A 26,520-nucleotide genomic window follows, 5' to 3' on the forward strand; every position below is an offset into this window, starting at 1 on the left:
ACATGAATGTCTATTATAGCATGATTTATATTTATGTATTACTTTAGTATTCAGAAGAGAAGGAAAAAATTCCAGTGTTAAAAAAATGACACACATGCAACAGAATATTTTCCTCCCCATTATATCCACTATATCTTTCTTCAATTAAATATCAAAATAAACAATTCAATTAATTACAACAAACACTTCTCATTCCAGATGCCATAAGTCTTAGAACATATCAGATATTTTAAATTTCATCCTATCTCTGGTTCAAACTCATTGAAATAACTCAGTGACTGATGCTTAGTTTTCAGTAAAAAAAATAAGAATGGGAATAGGAGAGGGAGGAGGAAGGATGGGAGTGTGAGTGGGATGGAGGGTCCATATCTACATCATCTATATGTTTATATGTTTATGTATATCTATATCTATATCCATATCAATATCCGTATCTATCTATTTCTATTTTTTTAACTTTTATTTAATGAATATAAATTTCCAAAGTACAGCTTATGGATTACAATGGCTTCCCCCCCATAACATCCCTCCCACCCGCAACCCTCCCCTTTCCCACTCCCTCTCCCCTTCCATTCACATCAAGATTCATTTTCGATTCTCTTTATATACAGAAGATCAGTTTAGCATACGTTAAGTAAAGATTTCAACAGTTTGCTCCCACACAGAAACATAAAGTGAAAAATACCGTTTGAATACTAGTTATAGCATTAAATCTCAATGTACAGCACTAAGGACAGATATCCTACATGAGGAGTAAGTGCACAGTGACTCCTGTTGTTGACTTAACAAATTGACACTCTTGTTTATGGCATCAGTAATCACACTAGGCTCTTGTCATGAGCTGCCAAGGCTATGGAAGCCCCTGAGTTCACTGACTCTGATCATATTTAGACAAGGCCATGGTCAAAGTGGAAGTTCTTTCCTCCCTTCAGAGAAAGGTACCTCTTTCTTTGATGACCCGTTCTTTCCACTGGGATCTCATTCTCGGAGATCTTTCATTTAGTTTTTTTTTCCCCCCCAGAGTGTCTTGGCTTTCCATGCCTGAAAAACTCTCATGGGCTTTTCAGCTGGATCTGCATGCCTTAAGGGCTGATTCTGAGGCCAGAGTGCTGTTTAGGACATCTGCCATTCTATGGGTCTGCTGTGTATCCCGCTTCCCATGTTGGATCATTCTCTATCTATTTAAGATTCATTTATTTATTGGAAAGAGTTACAGAAAGATGAGGGAACAGAGAGAGAGAGGGAGAGGGAGAAAAACAGAGATCTCTCATCTACTGGCTCACTCCCCAAATGACCACAAGGATGGGCTGGGCTGGCCCAAGTCCAGGAGCCTCTCCCCGGTCTCCCACATATGTTTAGGAGTCCAAGCACATGGGCAATCTGCTACTTTCCTAGGCTCATTAGCAGGGAGCTGTATCAGAAGTGGAGCATCCATAACATGAACCTGTGCCCATAGGGGATGCCAGAATCGCAGGTGGTAGCTTTACACTTTATGCCACAATGACAGCCCTGGATATGTAAATTTTAACACATGAACTAAGTTCATGACTAAACGCACATCTTATGCCTGACTTCTATATTGCTTTTGTTATTTTTGTATGTACAGCTGTAGCTAAAGAAGCTTCATTTATCTTAATTTGTCATCACCCATCAGGTAGTTATTCTGTAAGTTTAATACAGCATCATAATCAATCAAGTAATTAAAATTTTGTTGCTGTTGTTGTAAATGATGAATGTAATAATGGGAACAGTATGCATGCATTCAGGGTTGCTTAGGTTTACAAAGAACATGAAGCAAAAGTACAACCTGGCTTGAGAATATGTGAACAAGGACATGATTGCTATTCTTGGAATTACAGCAATAATAGATGTAGTTCTGTGGTTAGGAGGTGGGCTGGTTAATAAGGATTCATAAAATCATGGAATGTTAACCTTTCAGATATTTTAGTTGATTTGCCTCATTTTATAGAGCATTAACTGGGACCCAGGGAGATGATTTTCCTGTGCAAATGGAACAGAGGAATTCAAATTCCAATATTTGGAGCTTAATAATTGCAGATGTCTATTCATTTCTCTTCCTGCTCTAAATTCCAGGTTACCTTTGAAGAAAGTAGCTTGTCTCTAACACTTTCTTAACTGTAATCTCATCTCTAGTCCAATTTCTCTTTCTTCTCCATGCATCTCTACAAAAGTTCCCACATCATGCCCTCATTTCTTTTCTATCATTTTCAAAATCCTTTATGTGATGGGGGGAGGTTCTGAAGGCCTCTGATCTATGCTAGCACACACCTACCATGGAGTAAGAGTAAAAATATTAAGAGATACTTGCCTTAGAAACTTTAATATCACAAAGCTCCAACAGTGAAATTTCTGTCAATTTAAGAGAGAACTTTCAATTTTTTGGTACCAAAGAACTGTCCTTAAAATCATTAAAAGGCAAGTAATCACTTACCTTTGGATAAGCAATTATGTTACATGAATCATGATTCTTTATGGTCTGAAGAGAGAAGAGAACCAGAGGAAGCTCAGTAAACTCACAAGTATTTATATTACAAGCCTACACTGATGTGGAAGAAAAGTAAAAGTCTGAATCCAGGAGAGGCCGGAAACTCAGAAAAGGTGGAGATGTGAAACTAAAAAAAGCTTTTGAGAAATTTTGAGATATAGTTGGGAAGTTTTAACAACTGTTTCCTAGAGTGAAAATTTAGGGAATGGTAAGTATGGGTAGGCAGAGCTTAAGGTTTTATGTCTTAATACAATACTGTGTGTTTTGCCTTTCCAACAGATTATAGTCATCATGCTTTTAAAGTGTTTAGGTAGTTGTATTTTAGTTTCACTGAATATACTACCAAGTTGGAATAACATGACTTAATTTCATGTTGAAAACACATCTTTTTTATTTTTGATGACTTCCCTATATCACACAATACATATCCAATTTTTTGCAATCTTTGTTAAAGGGAAAAATGTGGTAGGAATTAGAGTATGAACTGGGATGTATATTTAATTAATGCTCTTAAACAGTTTCAAGGAGGAAATGAGTGCTTTTAATGTCTTGCCTATTTCTGAAATGCTGCAAAGATTAACTGTGGCAATGAAATCTATTAATTCCCTGGCAGGTTAACCAATCTAATTCCTGATCTACAAGATTGCATTTTCCAATAGCGCTTTCAAGACACCATCATTAGTAGTTTATCCCTTCATTTGACTCTTTTATTTATGGTATGGGTGAAGGCAAGTCCAATATGTACAATCAGACAACCACAATAAGTGTCCAGGATAACACTGGAGATATAAAAATATTCATTCTTACTCTTCTTGGCATCCATTCCCTTCCATAACTCCAAGACCCCATTATCTCCTGGGTTGGAGTGTGACACTAATCTAGATGATTGTTTGTTTAATTGCAGCCTCTATTTTCAATCACAATAAAAGCAGAAGTGGCAGGACATTGAGACAAAATAGATAGTGTTAAAAATTACAGTTTAACTTCCAATTTATCAATGTAATTGAAAGTTACTAGCAGGGTATGTGGTGCCAGTGTTTCTATCTGGGCATGAGTAATCTATTTATGCAGCATAATTCATTCTTCTGAGGTTCTAATGAGGACTGTTTAATTCAGGTTTTAATCAAACCTGACAAGTCATCGTTGTAGTTGGCAATGGATTTGTTCCCAGGTGCCATTTCCTGCAAGTTTGACACAGTTTAGGTTCATCTCCTTCTCTGCATGTTCTTTTCAGACTTCACATATTACAGCAAAACACAGCAAAAGCTCTGGTTTCCGTCTACACTAAAATGCTAAATGCTCCTGATTTTATAGTTTCCTATTAGGTTCCATTAACAACAGCTCTTCTTATTACTTTTTAAATATGAAAAATAGTGAAGAAAAGAAGATGAATTCTTCTACAAAAAATTTATACTATTTGATAAAATGTATGCATTCCTTCAAAAGTTCATGTTCTAATAATAATCCAACAATCCACACTCAGACAAGAGCCATCTACTGAGAAATGGAGAGGGAGGAGTTAGCAGCTCAGAGCACCTGGCAGCTCAACAGCCTGAGGCTGATGTCTCATTTGAAATATGAAACCAATCTCTTTCCAGCAGGAAATGCATACTGATGAGAAATCTATAGCACAAAGAAAAATGCTGGTTTAAGTTATAGTTTTTAATTTATGCAGAAATGAATATCAGGACCTACAATCTTCACCACTACCAACAACAGATGCTGGCAAGGATGTGGGGAAAAAGGGACACTAACCCACTGTTGGTGGGAATGCAAACTGGTAAAGCCACTATGGAAGTCGGTTTGGAGAGTCCTCAGAAACCTGAATATAGCCCTACCATACAACCCAGCCATCCCACTCCTTGGAATTTACCCAAAGGAGTTTAAATTGGCAAACAAAAAAGCTATCTGCACATTAATGTTTATTGCAGCTCAATTCACAATAGCTAAGACCTGGAATCAACCTAAATGTCCATCAGTAGAAGACTGGACAAAGAAATTATGGGATATGTACTCTATAGAATACTATACAGCAGTCAAAAACAACGAAACCCAGTCATTTGCAACAAGATGGAGGAATCTGGAAAACATTATGCTGAGTGAATTAAGCAGTCCCAGAGGGACAAATATCATATGTTCTCCCTGATTGGTGACAACTAACTGAGCACCAAAAAGGAAACCTGTAGAAATGAAATGAACACTATGAGAAACAGTGACTTGATCAGCCCTTGTCCTGACTGTTGATGTACAATGTAATATTTTATCCCTTTTAGTAATTTTTGTTCTACTTAATACTATTGGTTGAACTCTTTAATTAACAACAATTACTTTTAGGTGTTTAAATTTAACTGAAAAGTGATCCCTGTTAAATATAATAGTGGAAATAAGAGAAGGAGGAGATGTACAGTTTGAGACATGTTCAATTGGGCTTGCCCCAAACGGTAGAGTTAGAAACATGTCTGGGGATTCCAATTCAATCCCATCAAGGTGGGCGTGTACCAATGCCATCTCACTAGTCCAAGTGATCAGTTTCAGTTCATAATTGATCATAATGATAAGATTAAATAAGAATAGTGTCTGCTAATACTAACTGATATAATTAAAAAGGAGAGAACGATCCAACATGGGAAGCGGGATACACAGCAGACTCATAGAATGGAAGATGTCCTAAACAGCACTCTGGCCTTGGAATCAGCCCTTAAGGCATTTGGATCCGGCTGAAAAGCCCATGAGAGTATTTCAGGCATGGAAAGCCAAGACACTCTGGCAAAAAAGACCTAAATGAAAGATCTCTGTGAGTGACATCCCAGTGGAAAGTACAGGCCATCAAAGAAGGAGGTGTCTTTCTCTGAAGGGAGGAGAGAGCTTCTGCTTTGACTATGACTTTGTCTAAATTTGATCAGAGTTGGTGAACTCAAAAGGCTTCCATAGCCTTGGCAATTCATGACAAGAGCCTAGGGTGATTACTGATGCCATAAACAAGAGTGTCAATTGTTAAGTCAACAACAGGAGTCACTGTGCACTTTCTCCCCATGTAGCATCTCTGTCCTGAATATGTTGTGCTATGTGATTTAACGGTATAACTGGTACTCAAACAGTGCTTTACACTTTGTGTTTCTGTGTGTGTTCAAACTGTTGAAATCTTTACTTAATATATACTAAATTGATCTTCTGTATATAAAGATAATTGAAAATGTATCTTGATGTGAATGGGATGGGAGAGGGAGTGGGAGATGGGAGGTTGCAGGTGGGAGGGAATTATGGGGGGGAAAGCCACTGTAATCCAATAGCTGTACTTTGGAAATTTGTATTTATTAAATAAAAGTTAAAAAATAAATATTGAAAAACTTCCCAAACCTATAGAAAGAACTATCCACATATAGGAAAGTCAAAGTTTACCAGCCAGATTCATTCTACTACATCTACCCTAACACATATTATTATCAAGTTTTCTGAGGTTAAAGATAAAGAGAGAATTCCCAAGTTTGTAAGAGAAAAGAAACTAATAACAAATAAAGTTATTCCAATTAATCTGACTGCTAATTTCTCAGCCGAAAGCTTACTCTTCATAACGGATTGAGATGTGACTTCTACAGTACTGAATGAAACAATCTGAATACTCAACCTAGCAAAGCTGTCAGATAGGAAAAGACACTTCCAGATAAGCACAGCTGAGAAAATTTATCAACACCAGTCCTGTGTTATAAGAAATACCAAAGGGAATTCATCAAACTGCTTAAAGAAAGAGATTCTAATTATTAAGAAGAAAATATCAGAAGGTAGAAAATTCTCTGGTTAGAATAATTACACAAATTCAGAATTATCTAATACTGCAAAATATGGTCTTTAAACTATTTATATTTTTACTATGAACCCTAAAATGTATGTCACTTCTTAAAAAATTATGAGACAGGCAATATCTAAAGAGATCAAATGTCAGTTTAAAAATTCAAAATGTGAGCCTGGGAATTGTGCACACAAATAGAGGGTTCATTTATTTCTTACTTTTTGGTTTTTATTTCTTTTCCTAGTTTTTAATCAGAGCTAAGTTATTATAATTTCAAGATAGCTTCCTATATTCAAAAAAAAGTTTGTAAGTCTTATGGTAATCACAAATAAAAAACTTATAATAGACTAATCAAAAATAATAAGGAAAGAATCACAGTACACCACTGTAAAATCACTTAACCACAAATGAAAAAAAATAAGGACCTAAAATAAAAACAAAATTATTACCAAAATGGACATACCAAGATATTACCTATGAATAATTACCTTCAATTTCAATAGGATAAATCCTCAATGAAAAGACATAGAATGACTGAATGGATAGAAAAAAAAGAGCCTAACTATATCCCACTTATGAGAAATTAAATTCATTTCTAATAGAATGATATACTTAAAATGAAAGGGCAGAACAATATAGAACAATATATTCTGTGCAATGGAACAAAAAGAAAGGTGAAGCAATCATACTTCTGTTCGAATAAATAGATTTTAGATTAAAAGCAATAAAAAAGAAAGGACAATATATATTTTGATCAACCTACAAGAGAAAATAACAGTTGCATATATATATATATATATATATATATACCTAATATGTAGCAACCACATGCTTTAACTAAAGATTAACAGACCTAAAGGGAGAGACAAACTTCAGTGCAATAATAGTAGGGGGCTTACCACAACAACTTAATAGATGGGTAGATCATCTAAATGGAGAAAAAGTGAAGTTGAATTGTGCTCTAGATTAATTGGCTCTAGCAGATGTCTACAGATCTTTCCATGGAAAAACAATAGAATACACATTATTCTCAACAGCACACAGCATTTTCCAGGAGAGATCACATCGTAAGTCACAAAACATGTCTAAAAATCATGTCTAAAAATTCAAGAGAACAAAATGATAGTGAAAACCTTTTTACAAGAATGAGATAAAACTAGAAATCAATAACAAGAAATTCTTTGGCAACTACAAAAATACATGGAAATTAAACATCTTACTTCTGAACACCAATTAATCAAATAAGAAACCAAGGAGGAAATTCAAAATTTTCTTGAAATGAACTAAATCAAGACATAACATACCAAAACTTGTGGATTACCCAAATGTAGTACTTAGAATGGGCATTTATTACAATCATTATCTGCATAAAAATTCAAATAAGCAACTCAATGTTTTACCTCAGGGAGGCACAAAAACAAGAAAAATAAAACTTAAAGTTGGTAGAAAGAAAGAAACACCAAGACTTAAAGCATAGGTAAAAGGGACAGAGACTAAAAAATACAGAAAAATGAAATTAATAATTGGTTTATTGAAAGTTAAACAAAATTGGTAAACCCTTAGAGTAGCCAAGAAAATAAAAGTTTCAAGTACATACAATTAGAAATGAATATGAAGACATTACAACTGACACCACAAAAACTGCAAAAATTATTAGAGATTACTATGAAAAACTATATGGAAACAAATTTGATAACCTATAGGAAATGGACAAATTCATGGACACATACACCTCACCAAGAATCTTGAGGAAATAGAATTCCTAAACAGAGTAGTAATGAGTAGATTAAATTGTAACACAAAATCTTCAACCAAAGAAAAGTCCAGGGCTAGATGGCATCACTGTAATGTTTTGACATGCCATAGATCACATATTGCCATATTCTGCAGTTCTGGGTGTAAATTGTTGTTTCTAAATTTCAGCAGAGGTCATTTTATTCAGAACACCTGCAGGAGTAGCCTAAACATAGGTATGTTTTGGGAGCTCTCAAATAAGTTACCTGTACCTCCATGTTCAGTGCAGCTCAATTCACAATAGCTAAGATATGGAATCAACCATATGACCATCAACTGATGATTGGATCAAGAAAGGTGGTATATATACACTATGGAATACTACTCAATTGTAAAAAAAAGAATGAAATCCTGTCTTTTGCAACAAAATGGGTGCAGCTGGAAGCCACTCTGTTTAGTGAAATAAGCCAGTCCCCAAAAAACAGATATGTTTTCTATGATATGTGGCCGTTAATATAGAATACCATAAATGTATAGGAACAAAATGGACATTTTGTGATATGATTGTTGTTTTAGCCCTTATTTATACTCCTGTGTAACTATGGTCTTCCTACTTTTCACTTGTTCATATTATGGTTAGTGGTGAATTAAACCTGTGGTTACAGTGTGGATTGAAATTATGTATTTACAAAAATTAAAGAAAAGAAAGGAAAGAAGGAGAGGGGTTGAGGAATGGAAGTGTGCATATCATTGTAGAACTGTACCTATGAACTACATAAAATCTGTTCTCGTTATATTAATAAAATTAAAATAAACAGATAATAAAGAATTAACCCAAATCCCTTTAAAGTATTTTTAAAAAATGAAGTCAAAGAAAATTCTTCCATATTCCCATGAGACCAGAGTTATCTTGATACAAACAGAGAAAAAAGACACGAATTGGGCAATATTATTGATGAATATGGATGCATAGTTTCTCAATAAACTACTAGGAAATTGAAACTAACAGCATGTTTGAAGATCATTCAGTGTGATCAAGTCGGATACCTGTAGGGATTCAAGTGTGGCTCAATGTATGAAAATCAGTAAGTTTGATATACCACATCAATAGAATGAAGAATAAAAATCATAGGATCACCTTAATATATGAAGACAAGACAACATCACTTCATGATAAAACCCTAACAGGGTAGAACCAAGATGGCTGAATAGTGAAAAACTACATTGATTGTAGCCACAGAAAGATAGCAGAAAAACAAAACAAGGATCACATTCCAGGAGACTGAGTGAGATGAATTTTCACTTAAGAACTGAGAAGACAGAATGGAGATTCCATGGGCCAGTGAGGAGAGATGACAGAGATGCCACCACTGTCCATTTTGCCAGCCACCCCTGTCTCTACATGACTGACTCCCAGCCAGGAAATGCCATCTTGATAAGATAAGATAGAAAGAATATGACAGGGCTCTTAACACCAGTAACTCTAATTGAAGGAGATTTCCACACTCCCATGGAATTTAATTCCAGCCTTAGAAGCTGACAGAGGTCTGAGCAACTACTTTTCTCAATAAAGAGAAGCCACATCATCTCCCTTCCCTCCCTCACCAATGCACTAGACCCAGTTTGCTGGGGTAGAGTTACTGTTGAACACTTTTCTGACTTAGGGGACAGACAGCATTCTTACCTCTACCACAGGCCAACAGAGCCAGAGACAGTGCAACTTACAGAGTGGAGAGAAGATGCCCTGTATTCTGTGACTGTGCAATTTCTGGGCATAAAACAGAGGCAAGAAAAATCACAGGTTGACACTGGGGTCCAGTGCACACAACCAGTCTAACTATAGAACCAGAGCTCCTTGCATACTGGAGATAGATCTCACAATGGAGTCAGGAGACAAATGATAGAGTGAGTCAGTGCTCTTGAGAGCACTCTGGAGGAGTAAAGTGTGCTGGCACTTTGAGCTCACTCAAATAAATGAAATTTGAAAACTAGTACATGACAGCAAGAAATTCTGCAAATAAATAGAGATAATGAAAAGAAAATTATCCAAATCTTAGAAATGAAGTATTCAAGAAATCAACCAGACAAAATAATCAGTGAAGAAAAAACAGAGTGAATCTACACCATTGAACTAATGTATCTTATTAGTATCTACAAAACATTCCATCCCACAGCAGCAGAATACACATTCTTTTCATCAGTGCATGGAATGTTCTCTATGATAGACCATATGCTAGGCCATAAAACAAATCTCAACAGTTTTTTAAAAATTGAGGTGTTAATGAACAACTTAATACATTATCCCTCTTAGTATTTTTTTTACCTGTTCTACTTAATATGACTGATTTAATTCTGTAATTAATACACAGTTATTCTTAAGTGTTGAAAATTAACTGAAATGTGATCCCTGTTAAACATAAGAGTGGGAATAAGAGAGGGAAGAGATGTATAATTTGGGACATGCTCAAGCTGACTTGCCCCAAATGGTAGAGTTAGAAACATACCAGGGGATTCCAATTCAATCCCATCAAGGTGGCATGTACCAATGCCATCTCACTATTCCAAGTGATCAATTTCAGTTCACAATAGATCATAATGAAAGGACTAAGAGTCAAAGGGAGCACATAAACATGTCTAGTACCTGCTAACACTAACCGATAGAATAAATAAAGGGGAGAGTGATCCAACATGGGAGGCAGGATACACAGCAGACTCATAGAATGGCAGATGTCCTAAACAGCACTCTGGCCTCAGAATCAGCCCTAAAGGCATTCGGATCTGGCTGAAAAGCCCATGAGAGTATTTCAGGCATGGAAAGCCAAGACACTCTGGCAAAAGATCTCTGTGAGTGAGATCCCAGTGGAAAGAACAGGTCTTCAAAGAAGGAGGTACCTTTCTCTGAAGGGAGGAGAGAACCTCCACTTTGACTATGACCTTGTGTAAACAAGATAAGAATCGGAGAACTCAGAGGGCTTCCATAGCCTTGGAAACTCATGACTGGAGCATAGGGAGATTACTGATGCCATGGACAGGAGTGTCAATTTGTAAAGTCAACAACAGGAGTCACTGTGCACTTACTCCTCATGTAGGATCTCTGTCCTTAATGTGCTGTGCATTGAGATTTAATGCTATAACGAATACTCAAACAATATATTTCACTTTGTGTTTCTATGGGGGTGCAAACTGTTGAAATCTTTACTTAATGCATACTAAACTATCCTCTGTAAAAAAAAAAAAAAGAAATTATCAACTCCCAACTTGACTCTCACTGGGATTAAACATGACAATAGGTCTGATCTGATTTCATCATCATTTTAAAAAAATCATCTATTAGTTTTCACTTTATGTTTCTGTGTGGGAGCAAACTGTTGAAATCCTTACTTAATGTATACTAAGCTGATCTTCTGTATATTAAGATAATCGAAAATGAATCTTGATGTGAATGAAAGGGGAGAGGGAGTGGGAAAGGGGATGGTTGTGGGTGGGAGGGACGGTATGGGGGGGAAGCCATTGTAATCCATAAGTCGTACTTTGGAAATTTATATTCATTAAATAAAAGTTAAAAAAAATTAAAAAAAAAGAAAAAAATAACAAAATAAATAAATAAATAAATAAAAAGTTAAAAAAAAATTGAGGTCATATCAAGTATCTCTTCTTATCACAATGGAATGAAGCTAAAAATTAACAACCAAGAATGTTTTAAAAAAGTAACATATGGAGAATCAACAAACATGTTCCTGAAGGAACAATGCCCCATAGAAGACATCAAAAGAGGAATCAAAATCATTTTTAAGAAAATCCCACAAATAAAGCTAAAGTCAAAAAATAAATCTAATAAAAATATATAAGACTTCTGCAAAAAATGAGAAATTAAAAAAATCCATGAAATGAAAAAGTCCACATATCAAAACTTATGGGATGCAGCAAAAACAGTGTTCAGAGAAATGTTTATAGCAATGAGAATCTATATAAATCAATTGGAAAGGGTGAAATAAATGATCTAACAATGCACCTCAAAGACCCAGAAAAATAAAAACAAGTCAAACCCAAAATTAGATAAAGGAAGTAAATAACAAAAATTTTGGTAAAAATAAACAAAGTAGAATAAAAACTATAAAAAAGAACAATGAAATAAGAGTTGCTTTTTGAAAAAAAAATTGTTAAACTGAGGCTGAGCAACAGCAAATAAAGAATGAGCATCCATATTAATAAAATAAGAGATGGAACTGAAATGTTATAACTGGATGCCACAGAAATACAGATAATCATTAGGAATTATTTCACACAGTATATGAACAACACTGGCAAATCAGAAGATGGGGATAGTTTTCTGGACACATGTATTTGCTAAAATTGAGGCACAAAGACACAGAAAATCTGAATAGATTGATAATCTAGATTGAGACTGGATCAGTAGTAAAGAGCCTCCTAACAAAGTGAAACTCAGGACTGCATGGCTTCACTGCTGAATTCTACCAAACTTTTAAAGAAGAATGAATCCCCACTTTTCTTAAACTATTCAAAAAATTGAATGAGAGGAATCTCTTCAAAGTTCATTTGATGATATTAGAATTACATTAATGCCAAAAGAAGACAAAGATACAAAAAAACCCACACAACTACACAGTAACATCCCTGATGAACATAGATGCAAAAGTCCTCAACAAAATACTAGCACTCAAATCCATCAATTCTTCAAAAACATCATCTACCCAGACAAAACAAAATTTATAGCAGGGATTCAGGGTTGATTCAGCATATGCAAATCAATACATGTGATATATCACATCAGCAAAATAAAGGATAAAAGTGATATGAGTATCTCAATAGATGTAGAGAAAGCTTTTGATAAAATGCGATATCCTTTCTTGATGACAACCTTAAAAACTGGATAAATAAGGAACATACCACAATACAATTAAGGCAATAAATAACAAACACACAGAAAGAATCATATTGAAGAGCAAGAATTTTTTCCACTAAGATCCAGTAACTCTCACGGATGCAATTCTCAATATAATTGTTGAATATAGCTCTGTAAGTTTTAGCCAGAGACATTAGGCAAGAAAAAGAATCAAAAAGATACAAATTCAAAAGGAGGAAGTTAAATTATCCCTGTTTGCAGATTACATGACCCTTTATATAGGGGAACCATAAGATTCCAATAGGAATTATTAGAGCTCAGAAGAAAACTCAGTAAAGTAGTGGGATATAAAAACAACACATAACAATCTCTACAATAAAAATGACAAAGAATTATGGAAAGAAATAGAAGACACACAAAAATAGAAAAGGCTTCTATGTTCATGGATTGAAAGAATTAATATCATAAAAATGTCTGTACTACTGAAAGCAATTTATAGATTTTGATGCATTACCAGTCAAAATTCCAAGGATATTATTTACAGAAATAGAAAAATCAATGATAAAATCCATTGGAAACACAAAAGGCAGACAAAGCAAACTTAAACAATAAAAACAAGGCTGGAGGCATCACAATACAAATTTTTAAGACATACTGCCAGACTTTTATAATGAAACTAGCCTGGCATTGGCACAAAAATAGACATGTAGGCCAATGGAAAAGAATAGATACCCCAGAAATTCACCCACACATCAACAACCAACTAGTCTTTGACAAATGAGCTGAAATTATTCCCTCAAGAAAGGACAATCTCTTCAATAAATTGTAGTGGGAAAACTGGATTTCCATATGCACAACAACACATGAAAGAAGACCCTTGCCTTATTCTCTATACAAAAAGTATGACACAGTGGATCAAGATTCTAAACTTAAAACCTGCAACCATCAGATTACTAGAGGAACACATTGGGGAAACACTGCAAGACATTGGCACAAAGACTTCTTGGATAATACCCCCAGAAGCAAGGCAATATAAAAGCAAAAATGTAGAAATGTATCATATCAAGTTAAGAAGTTTTGCATAGTGAAGGAGACAATTAAGAAAGTGAACAATTGACAGAATGGGAGAAAGTATTTGTTAATTATTCAACTAATAAAGGGTTAATATCCTGAATGTATAATCAGCTCAAGAAACTCCACAACAACAAAGCAAACCTTCCAACAACTTTAAAACAGACAATCCAGTTAAGAAATGAGCAAAGGATATAAACAGATTCTATTCAAAAGATGAATAAAATGATCAACAACATATGAAGAAAATGCACAGGATCACTACCCATCAATGTAATAACATAATACACACTACAAAAATGGCAATTCAAATAAAAATCACAATCCGTATCATTCCTCTCCAGTCAAAATGGCTATTACCCCAAAATCAAAAAAGAGCAAATGCTGATACAGTTGTGGAGAAACAAGTACCAACACGCTCTCGGTGGGAATACAAATTGCTACAATTATTTTGGAAAACAATATGGAATTTCTACAGAAAGTACAAATAGGTCTACCATATGACACAGCTATCCTTCTTATGGTACTATATCAAAAGGAAATGAAGTCAGCATATGAAAGAGATAATAGCACACCTAAGTTAACAACAGAGCAATTCACAGTAGCAACAGGTATGGAATCAAACCAGATGTCTATCAACTGACAGTTGGATAAAGAGCTGTAAAAAAGGATGAAATTCCATTTCCCCAAAATGGATGAAATTGGAAATCACAATGCTTAGTGAAATATGCCAGACACCAAAAGACAAGCATCATATTTTCTCTTATTTGCTTAAGTTACTATATAGACTATAAAAATATTGCAGATGCCATATCATTCAGTATTTTGGTATGAATAGTGCTTCTCTGAATGATACTATGTGAATGACAATATATTCTTCTTTCTCAATGTTAAAAAAAGGAAATAGAAAAGCGGAAATTGTTAGGACTCTTGGGATATCTAATGCTTTTGTTTGCAATTTGGATGTTAATGTGTTCAGAGGATGAAAAACTCATTTATTTGTACACTGTGTTCATTTCTTAGCATAGGTACTGTATTTAAATAAAATATTTAAATAACAACTAAAACATTTTAACTAAATTGGATTTGGAAAGAATGTACCCCAACACAATGAAGGACAATGGCTAGTATCATATGGAATTGGGAAAGTTGAAGGCTTTCTCTCTAAGATTTGAAATAAGACAAGGATCACCACTTTTCCCACTTTCTTGAACATAATACTGGAACTTCTAACTGGAGCATTTAGGCAAAAGAGAGAAATAAAGTGCATCCAAATAGGCAAGAGGGAAGTCAAGCTGTCAATATTTGTAGATACATGATATTATACATAGAAAACCTTAAAGTCTCATATTAAAACTGTTAGAAATAATAAACAAATTCAGTAAAGTTACAGGACAGTAAGTATGCATACAAAACCCAGTAATTTTGCTATATGCTAGTACTGAATCATCTGAAGAAGAAATTAAGAAAGCAATGTAATTTCCAAAAGCTACAAAAAATACCAAACAATCCAATAATAAAGTGGTAAATGAATTCACCAATGGAAACTATAAATCACTAATGACAGGAATTTTTATTTACTTTTTCTTAATATAAAAAGAAAAGATTTCATGTATTTTATAAGTACAATTTTTAAAAAAAAATATTTATTTATTTGAAAGGCAGATTTACAGAGAGAAAAGAAGAGAGCAGGAGAGAAGTATCTTCTAACCACAGGCTCACTCCCCAAATGGCCAGAATGCCTGAAGCTGGGCCAGTCCAAAGCTAGGAGACAAAAACTTCTTCCAGGTCTCTTACATAAGTGCAGGGGCCCAAGTACTTAAACCATCCTCTGCAGTTTTCCCAGGTACACTAACAGGGAGCTGGGTCAGAGCTGAAGCTGGGACTCGAATCAGTGTTCATATGGGATTGCCAGCCTTGCAGGATGTAGCTTTTACCTCCTACACTAAATTGTTGGCCCCTCATAAGTATGATTATAAGAAGATAATGATACTTCCCTCCTTCCCCTTCTGCTAACTCCAGCTCCCCTTCTTCCTTTCCTTCCTTTTTGTTAATTAATTTTCCCAAAGGCATAATTTCAATCTGCTCTGCAATCACAGGTTTACTTCACCACAATGTTCAGCGAGTAAAAAGTAGGATGACCACAGTTCCACAGGAGTATAAAAAAGGGCTAAAAACAACAATCATATATCACAAGATGTCCATTTCATTCCTATACATTTTTTGCAGTCTTTATTAACTGTTACATATTGGAGAAAATAAATGATATTAGTCTTTTTGAGACTGGCTTAGTTCACTAAGCATTATGGTTTCCAGTTGTATCCATTTGTTGTAAAAAGAAGGATTTCATTTTTTAATGGTTGAGTAGTATTCCATAATATATATGTATCACATTTTCTTTGTCCAGTCATCAGCTGTTGGACATCTGTGTTGATTCCATATCTTAGCTATTGTGAACTGAGCTGCAATGAACATGGGAGATACAGATAACTGTTTCATATGCTGATTTCATTTCATTTGGTTAAATTCCCAGGAGTAGGATGGCTGGGTCATATGGTAGATCTATTTTCAAATTTCTGAGGAATCTCCATACTATATTTTATAATGGTTGTATTACTTCACATTCCCATCAACAGTATATCATCGTACCTTTTCCCAACATTCTCACCAGAATCTATTATTTTTTGATTTTTGGATGATAGCCTTTCCAACTGGAAAATGAAATCCACTGGTCAGTGATTTATTTACAGTCCCCTGTTTATTGCAGGAATATATATTCCCAGAAGACAATAAATGGAAATAGCCTAACCATCCCTCCACTGATGAATGGGTAAAGAAAATGTAGTAAATATACATAAAGGACTACTACTCAGCCATAACAAGGATGTAGTTTTGTCATTTTCAATAATATGCTGGAACTGGGGGTCATTTAATGAAATATGCCAACCCATAAAAGACAGATATCTCATGATTTGATTCCCATATGGGGTCTAGAAAAAGTGTATTCATGGAAGTTAAAAATATAACACTATTTAACAAAGGCTTGGGAGGGGAGTTGAGAAGGGCAGTTGAGGAAATGGTGATTGATGGGTACTAGGTTATCTCTAGATTGGAATAAGAATTTCTGGGGATTATCTCATTGTAGTGTGGCTACAGATATTGTTAACATCTTTATATTTATCTTCTTTAAAAACTACATTATAAGAGTTTGTATAGTTTTACTTTAAAGCATTGTTTAAGGCTCAAAAACAAATATATTGACCCTTATTGGACATTACACAATGTATACACGCAGTTAAACACCATATAATACACCCTAATTATATACAATTTGTAGAAAAAATATATTTATGACATTATAACAGAAAAGCTTTTATGAATATTTTGAATAACAGTTTAATTCTTACATATTACATGAGAAAATATATTTTATATTTTGAAAAATTAATGAATCAGAAAGTCTTAACTTTTACTAAGTTCTATCCTCTCACCATTGCAGTATCAAAAATATAAATCCAAATCTGGACAGAGAAATAAACACATCCATAACACAATTGGGCGCTTTTTTTTTTTTTTTTTGACAGGCAGAGTGGACAGTGAGAGAGAGAGACAGAGAGAAAGGTCTTCCTTTGCCATTGGTTCACCCTCCAATGGCCGCCACGGCCAGCGCGCTGCGGCCGGCGCACCGCACTGATCCAATGGCAGGAGCCAGGTACTTCTCCTGGTCTCCCATGCGGGTGCAGGGCCCAAGCACCTGGGCCATCCTCCACTGCACTCCCTGGCCACAGCAGAGAGCTGGCCTGGAAAAGGGGCAACCGGTACAGAATCCTGCGCTCTGACCGGGACTAGAACTCGGTGTGCCGGCGCCTCAAGGTGGAAGATTAGCCTAGTGAGCTGCGGCGCTGGCCAATTGGGCACTTTTTATATACCTCTCCTAGAAATTTACAGATGAGGAAATAATAAGTAATATAATAAGAGTTTTAATAACATAATAACTGCATTTAGTATAATAGACATTTATATATGTATTTTTGTTCCAATAAACTGTAGATATGTATTATTTTAAAATAACCATGAAAATCACAAAAAAATCAGCATGCTATTATTCCACAAAGGTAATATCTACTACTTCTAAACCAGATAAATTATACAAAACAATTTTTCCAGGCACAACAATCAAGCAATTAAAAAAACATTAAGCAGAAACACATATTAAAAACACGTGTATTCACTTACACTTCTAATTCACATCTGACATTTGTTGGAAAGTATTTTTAAATGCATTTTTCTAAGTAGATTAAAGGTGATACTGAAACATGCTATCACAAAAGTTTTCAAAAATAAGGATAGAATCATATATAAAAATCTAGCTTATAAAATTCATTGAGAAATTTTAGAGTTTTATGAACTATCTTCGATTTTAAAAATCAACCAGATAAAACTAAAGGAAAGGAGAATAGGCATTAACACACATAAAGGAGATAGCTATTAACTGGAGAAATAAAAGTATGAATAAGCAACTTTGGGTATAAGAAACATGGTACAAACACAGATAGAGATTTAACACCTGAAAACCCTGTAACTTCATACCGTTTAGTTTGAAAATGAGGTCATAAAATTTTATCAAAATTATATAATTATATATCTCACTAAAAAGGCCTTCTAATCCTTTCTCTCTCTCCATGCCTTCAGGAACTCCTAGAACCCAAATGTTGCTTTTTTAATAGTATCCTGTAGATTCCCAACAATATGTTTTAGATTTCTAATTTCCTCTTCTTTTCTTTGGTCTGACTGTATCCTTTCCTGTTCTCTGTCTTCTAATTCCGATATTCTCTCTTCTGCTTCACTCATTCTGTTTTTAAGGCTCTCTAATGTGTTTGTCATTTGATCTATTGAATTCTTCACTTCATTATGATTTCTGGTCACTATCACAGTTTCATGTTCTACTAGTTGTTTCATTTCATTTTGACTCCTCCTTAATATTTCATTTTCATGAGGGAGATTTCCTATCTTGTCCATTAAGGATTTTTGTAGTTCAAGAATTTGTTTTTGGGAACTTCTTAATGTTCTTATCAATTTTTTGAGATCTGCTTCTTGCATTTCTTCTATGTCATCATCTTCATAATCTTGAATTGGGGTGTCTTTTTCATTTGGTGGCATCATATTGTCTTCCTTGTTCTTGTTACCTCAGTTTCTGCGTTTGTTTGACATTGTGGAGATATTCTTTGGTTTCTTCGATGTGGTGCTTTTTTTCTCGTTATCCTATGACTCTAGATTAAGTGGACTGTCTGCTTTTGATGGATCCTTAGAGGCTTGATGGGTGTGGCCAGAGAGCTCTGCTTGGTTCTTCAGGGTTAAGGGTGTGCCAAAGGTGACTCACCCAGATTTTTCTCTCACTTACTCGCTCTTTCTCTCTCTCTCTCTCCCTCTCTCTCTCTCTCTTTTTTTTTTTTTTTTGACTCAGAAGGGAAGTAATTCCACACAGCTGAGTGGAAGTGAGGGTAGTTGATGTATGAAATCTGGCCCTGTGGGTATTCATCTGCTCTACTCCTGGGACCACACAAAGAGTTTATGCAGCCCTCCGTGTGGTCTCAAATTTCTCTGCAGTCTCTCATCGAGTTGCCAAGGTTACCAAGTTTGTGTACTCGGTGAGTTCTCTTGCGCTCCCCTCAGATTTTCACAGTCTCAGTTCGTTAGCTCCACACTTTAACTAGGTCCTAACCTCCTGTTATTTCTCCCCACCAGAGTTTCTGCTTGGCTAATGGTTTTTCTGCTTGGCTAATGGTGGGCACCGCTTTAAATACGTAAAATGGCACCTGCTCTTTGTCTTGCTCGGCTTTGTAAGGTAAATGGAGAGATAGGCTGGTGTCCATGCCGGTTCCACTTATTTATTCGTGTTTTTCTCTCCTCCAGTCAGCCTGGTGAATTTTCCCAGTGGGGCTTCAGGCCTCGTTCCCTCTAGGCTCTTTCTGCCATTCCCTGCCAATGTCTCAGGTTACCAAGGTTTTTATCTCACCTCCCCTTCCAGCACTGGTGCGCAGACTCTGTAGCTGGGCTTCCACGTGGTGGGCAACCTTGTTCTCCCTGTAGTCACATCTCCATGTCACATCCACTAGATCCAGAAGAGTTTCCTCTGCAATTTTTCCCTGATCCTTTTCCTGAGGCTATAGTAACTCCACTTTTATTAAACTATCTTTTCCTGGACTATCGGTGCACGCCCTCACTATTCCACCATCTTGGCTCCGCCCCCCGACCATGGTACTTTCACCAATATGTTCTGACCTCAAAACCTTCACCCCAAGTATATCTCACCGCAGCCCTGACAGAAACCCTTGAAAGCACGAGTATTTTTCAAATCACAGGGTGGTGTGTGAGCAAGCCAAATTTATTTAAATCTTGGAGATTATTTGCATTTGCTCATTTTTCTACTATGTTTATTGATGGAAGTTAAAAACAGCTATAAGGAAGACAGTTGAGGGTTTCTGAATACTTCATATTTAATATATAAAATGTGATAATAATTGTGATTAATCAATTTTGCTCATTATTAAAAGGGAGAAACTGTAGAAGGGAAAGGAAAGAGTTGCCTGTATACTCACTTTTAAATTTTTTAAAAGTTTTAACTGAATCATAAAATTGTACATATTTATGGGTAGTGTGATATTTTGATATATCCATTGTATATCTACTGTATCATGTCCAATCAAGCTAAACATATCTATTTTCTACAAAACTTATTTCTTAATTGTGAAAGCATTCAATACACTTACTTCTGGCTTTCTGTTTTTGGAAAAATCTACAGTATATTATCATCATCATATGATAGAACACCCTCTTTTTAAGATGGTAACTATAAAAGTTTATAGCTCCATGTCAAGATAAAAAGAAGCAATAATTTGAATAAAATATACATAATCTCATGGTCAGGATGCATATGTACAAATACCCATAAATCACACATTCTTGCTGTTTATCCTTTCTCATGTTGTTCTTTCAGGCTGAATTAGTCTTCATTTTTTTTTTCTGTTCAAACACCAAGTCCTTCAAGCATTAATGTGCTTCAGTTCCTGCCTGTAGCACTATGGAATTAACCCATATTTAGTGAATAACTCTTGTCCCTCTTTTCCTCTCTGTTGGCTTTATAATTCACTTGAGCTCTTAATTGATTAACATATATATATATATTTATCATTTATAGCATCAGATTATGAAATGTCAGTCTTTTTCATCCTTTAATAGTAAATAGATAAATTTCTGAGTGTAATAGGTGCCGAGTAAATGTTTACTGGATAGAAATTTGGTTTGAATAGTTTGATTTATGTATTTGAAGAAAAATAACCTAAAATTCTAAAGCAATTTAAAATTCAAGACAAATACTCCAATGTATTTCTTTCCCATTCAAGTATTAGCAACCACATGTATGATGATAATCCCTCATCTTTGACTACTGTCATCTTATTGCCTTAGGTTAAATTGCAGAGTAGGAAATAAGCATAGAGAGTAAGAAACTTGTCCAAGTTATAAAATAATTTAAGAAAATATCCTTGTAGTGCTTCTAATATTTTTCTTAGATACTAATGTTTGTTAATTCCCTATCTGAGGTATCAACATAATATACATTTGTCAATGATGCTTGCTTTCATGCAATTAAGTTCAACTATTGCTTTCTTGATAATTATTATTTATTATATTGAGATCTAAAGGAGATAAAAAGAATTGTAAGAAATAGTGTGTCCATCTTCCATAAGCTGATTAAATAACGAGATGACTCATAAACATATAAAAATTTTAGATAGCTGCAGAAGCAAAATACGATGATGAAATAGATAACAAATCAAAAATCATAATGTTGTCAGAAATTCCAGCTTGAAACTGTTAGGGAAACTAACGGCAGAAGCATGCATGTATTTAGCATGAGTGAAGTATAGTTCAAACAGATAATACTGAAATATTTGTAAGAACTTATCCTGGGCTCAGGAATAATGAGTGTGCCTCAAATTTTGATTTGTGTTGGACTTCAACAGTTACTTGTGACTCTGTCTGTGTCCTCCTATAGCTAAGCTCCTTTGTCTTCCTGATTTTTGGCTTAAGTTTCTTGTTATGTTTTTGGAAAATATACGAAAGATTGCCCAATTTCATGGTGATATTAATGACTACTATTTACTTAGCAAATATTATGTGTCATGCTATTATGCAATTTATATTATAGTTACCCTGAATGGTAAATAACATTTTTTTACATTCATAAATGAGGCAAAATGTTTTAAAAATGAGAAAATAATTTAGGTATTAAACTTTTTTAGGTTACATAACTAAGGTAGTGGTGCAAGTAGATTCACATCTTATTCTGTTGAATTTAAATTGCTGAAGTCTTGGTAAAGTACTTGGCACAGCAAAAGATGGAGAGATTACTTCATCTGGGCAGTAACTAAAAAGGTTTCATAAAATAAGTTACATTGGTGTCATCCTTTCAATAAAGAGTAGTATTTGATTGATGAGGTGGATGAAATTCCAGGTAGAGGGAATATAATGAACCATTAACCATACAATGTTAGGAATATATTTGAGAAATGATGTGAACTCCAGTCACTTGTAGGTGAGATAGAGTGAAATAAAATTCGTGCAGAAACATGGTAGAAATTCTATTGAATTAATCTGTTCTTTTAATTTGCTGCAAGATGGGAAGCCATTGAAAATTTTGAGCAATCAATGACCTGGGGATAAGAAGATTACTTTATATTTTTGCAGAGAGGTTGTTGGAAATTTTGTTTTTCCTGATACTAATTAAAAAGGTGTTAGCAAAAAAATAATTGAAGTAATTGGAGACAAGTTCCCATTGAGGATTAGCTGAAGCTGTGTAGAAGATTTCTCATAAAAGGAAAATACCTTTAAGGCACTGAGACAATCTCTTGCAGAGAAGTCACAGGAATGCATGTCTGAAGTCTCTGAGAGGGACCTCAGATGCATATCCTTGGATCTAAAAATTGGTATAGTTCACATAATTAGATTGCCTAATTAAGTAGCCATAGTTTTGTGTTTATATAATGGCAGGTTATAATTCCCCATTTAGGATCTGGAACAAGCATATGAACTGGGAACTAGACAATCACACGAAGATGTATCAAATGGGCAAACCATTTGGCTCTGTTAGCTCTATTAGTTCACTATAGTATCCTTGGGCAGTAGATGGAACATGTCTACAGAAGCGCTAATCTGCTATACCTATTTTAAGAATTCTGTTTCAGTTGCATGTATTTTTTTCCTACTCTCCTTCATACCACTAGAGGTTGCACCAGCAACCAAGAACTATTAGGCAGAAACCATAGAATTTCTGTTTGGTATTTAAGAGTTGTTCGTTAAGCTAACGCTTATTATGGCCATGGCTGTATGGTGTTTTTTTTAATATTTATTAAAAGAGAGAAAGATGAGAGATGAGAGATGAGAGATGTCTTCCATCCGCTGGTTCACTCCCCAATTGGCCGCAATGGCCAGAGCTGCATCTATCTGAAGCCAGAAGCTTCCTCCAGGTCTCCCATGTGAGTGCAGGGTCCCAAGGACTTGAGCCATCTTCCAGTGCCTTCCCAGGCCATAGCAGAGAGCTGGATCTTAAGTGGAGCAGCCAGGTCTCAAACCAGTGCTCATATGGGATGCCAGCTGTGCAGGCAGCAGTTTCACCTGATACACCAGAGGCCGGCCCCTGTATGGTGTTCTTACTTCAAAGTCCAGGCACAGTATTTTTATGGTACTGGGATACACATGTACAAATAATAATAAGAAGATGTATACTTTGCAAAAATTACTAATCAAGTGGGGAGTTTTAGGCAATTTTTTCTTTCTTCTGCTAGAGGAAAACCATAGATTAATTATGCTCTTACAGCATAATAAAATTGCACTTATTTTCCAGTTAAAAAATACCATTAGATAAGCAACTAACTTCCAGAGTAAAGATCAGAAGAAAAAAGAAGGGAAGAGAGAGATTTCAATCATCCCTATCATACTGCCACATAAAACTTAAGAGGTTAGCATGGCCTGTAAACTACAATGTGAGTGGGTTCCAGAGTTGTGTAGCTCATGACCTGTCCAAACTTACCCAAGGGTTGTACACAGGGAGAATTATACTGTGGACTTTTACTGAAGGAAGGAGTGTATATAAAGCATGTGAGAAATGTCCAAACTTAGCAGATGGAGAGAAAAGGAAGACAAGGCAGCAAGGGAAAGAGGAAGAGGTCAGAGAGGTGCACATTGGTTCACGACGGTATGATGGCCACATCTGTGTTCTTTTGTCTGCATGGTATCCAAAAATTTTGTCATAATGAAAATTTTCAATGTAAAATCAGTCTGTGAGCCTTTCTTTCTAATTTTACGCCTCTCTCTCCCCCCTTCCTCTGTGTCTACCTGCCTCTTTGTTTATGTGTCTCTCATCTATTCTGTGTATGTGCGACACACACACGCACACACACATCCATTATTTGGAATCCTCCCTGTTAGTTTCATGGTCAGATCAAATCAGCTCATTAGAGCTAAATGTTCTTTGATAAAGCACTATTTACCCTCAGAAGTGGTTGCTCCTTCTTAAATTGATGTGTTAACTAACTTCATTCCCTTGCTCACTCTGTAGAGAACAATTTGATTTTAAAGCCTGATCTTCCTCTGAGGAATTACATTTGATCATTAACATTTTCTTAAAGATTTATTTTTATTTATTTGAAAGACAGAGTTACAGAGAGGTAGAGCCAAAGAGAGAGAAAGGTCTTCCATCTGCTGGTTCACTCCCCAAATGTTCACAGTGATCAGAGCTGAACTGACCGAAGGCAGGAGCCAGGAGATTCTTCCAGGTCTTCTACATAGGTGTGAGGGCCCAAGGACTCAGGCCATCTTCTACTGCTTTCCCAGGCCATTAACAGATAGATTTATTGGAAGAGGAGCAGCAGGACTTGAACCGGTCCCATATGGGATGCTGGCAGTACAGGCTGGGGCTTTAAACCATTGCACCACAGCACAGGACCCTCATTGAAATTTTAAGGAAGGACTATTATGTTGCTATTCAATAACCCATATCTTACATTATTTCTGTAAAGGAATGTTTAAATTGGTTACCATTATTTAAAAGTTGAAAGTCATCCTATCAACACTTGATCATCAGCATTTGATAACACTATTGCTGAGGCTGTAGGTCCAAAAGCTGAATTTCAAAAGCTATACCCTTAGGGACATTTTTTTCCCAAAGAATGGAATAATTAGCTCCTAAGAAATGGCACAGCTACACAATGTCAGTGTAATTAAGCGTGCTGCTGCCAAAGTCAGACAAGCCTACATTTATGTCATTCTGCCTGATGCCAAAGCCAATATATTTTTTGCTTATTATTTTATAATCACCACTTAGAGGAAGTTCAAGGAAGCTTCATGAATTCCAGGAAAACCATAAAATAAGACCAGCTACTATCCTGGCCATGCTTCAATATTAAAACATAGTCATTTAGTCAACCCCTACCACTTGTCTTTTGTAGCAATGTGCCAATTACATAGGAGTTATTCTGCTCCCTAAAACCATTCGAAGAGAATTTTAAACAACTTTGTCCTGAATCAGCGGCAATGGGTAATAATGTAAATCAACAGTGAAAAGCAAATTTGATTAGAATTTTATATTTTAGGACAAGGCCTAAGTAAATGATGAATTAATTTGACTTATTTTTCCTTGGCTCCTTTTCATCTGCTTTTAACCATCTCTATTGGGGAGTGGGGCAGCTCTTACTTTTGGCTTCACGTGATAATGTTGCCCTCATTACCAATCTTGGTGTTAAGACTTCACTCTCATGGTGACTGGAAGCGGCACAGGGTATTTAACAGAGCTCAGACTTCACCAAGTACAGTGATTCCATCTCCCTGCACACTGATAAGTCTGTGGGTGGAGCTTGACCCAAGAATGCAGCATTGTCAGATAAAATACAAGATTTCCATTAAAATTTGAATTTCAAATAACTAATAACATTGCCAAATATTTCAGGTACACTCATACCAATATAGACTAATACTAAATTTATGTTTGTTACATGTCTGAAAACCAATTTAAAAGTGTCCTTTAGTTTTGTTAGCCAAATCTTGCAAGACTGAAAGTAGAACCAGAGCCCTCTTTTGCTTCTTGTTCTAATGAACATTAAGAGAAAGAGTTTCTATTGTGGAGGTTAGAGCACAATGAGATGGAAATGCATATGGTAGTCATTTTCCCTGATGAATGAATGGAAAGATTCTCCTGAAAAAAGTAAGCCAGGGGAAAACATATACTCGAGATGGTGGAAGCATTAAAGTCTTCTGAATTCCAGCTCCTAGCCCCAGGCCCAGGTTCAGCAGCCCTCCTTTTTGATCTTATGCACACTTCTCAGTATCCTTCCAAGCTATGTGAACAATGTGTTACTCTTTCCCTTAATGACAGGTGTGAGTTGAACACCAGCGCCTTCACTGTGTGTTTTTCACTCTGTGCTTCCCCTGCTATTCTCCAGCTCTCTCCCCAGATGCTCTCTATGGACTCAGTTTACCCTTCACAATGTAACACACACTCAG

General features: G+C 35.5%; 1 long non-coding RNA gene across 2 annotated transcripts in view; it reads left to right on the top strand.

Moving 5' to 3' along the window:
- The window catches only part of LOC103350556 (uncharacterized), a 318,919-nt gene that overhangs the window by 255,573 nt on the left and 36,826 nt on the right, over positions 1–26,520 (top strand). The window lies entirely within an intron of this gene.

Source organism: Oryctolagus cuniculus, chromosome 4 (assembly GCF_964237555.1).
Source record: "Oryctolagus cuniculus chromosome 4, mOryCun1.1, whole genome shotgun sequence".
In the NCBI taxonomy this organism is placed as follows: Eukaryota; Metazoa; Chordata; class Mammalia; order Lagomorpha; family Leporidae; genus Oryctolagus; species Oryctolagus cuniculus.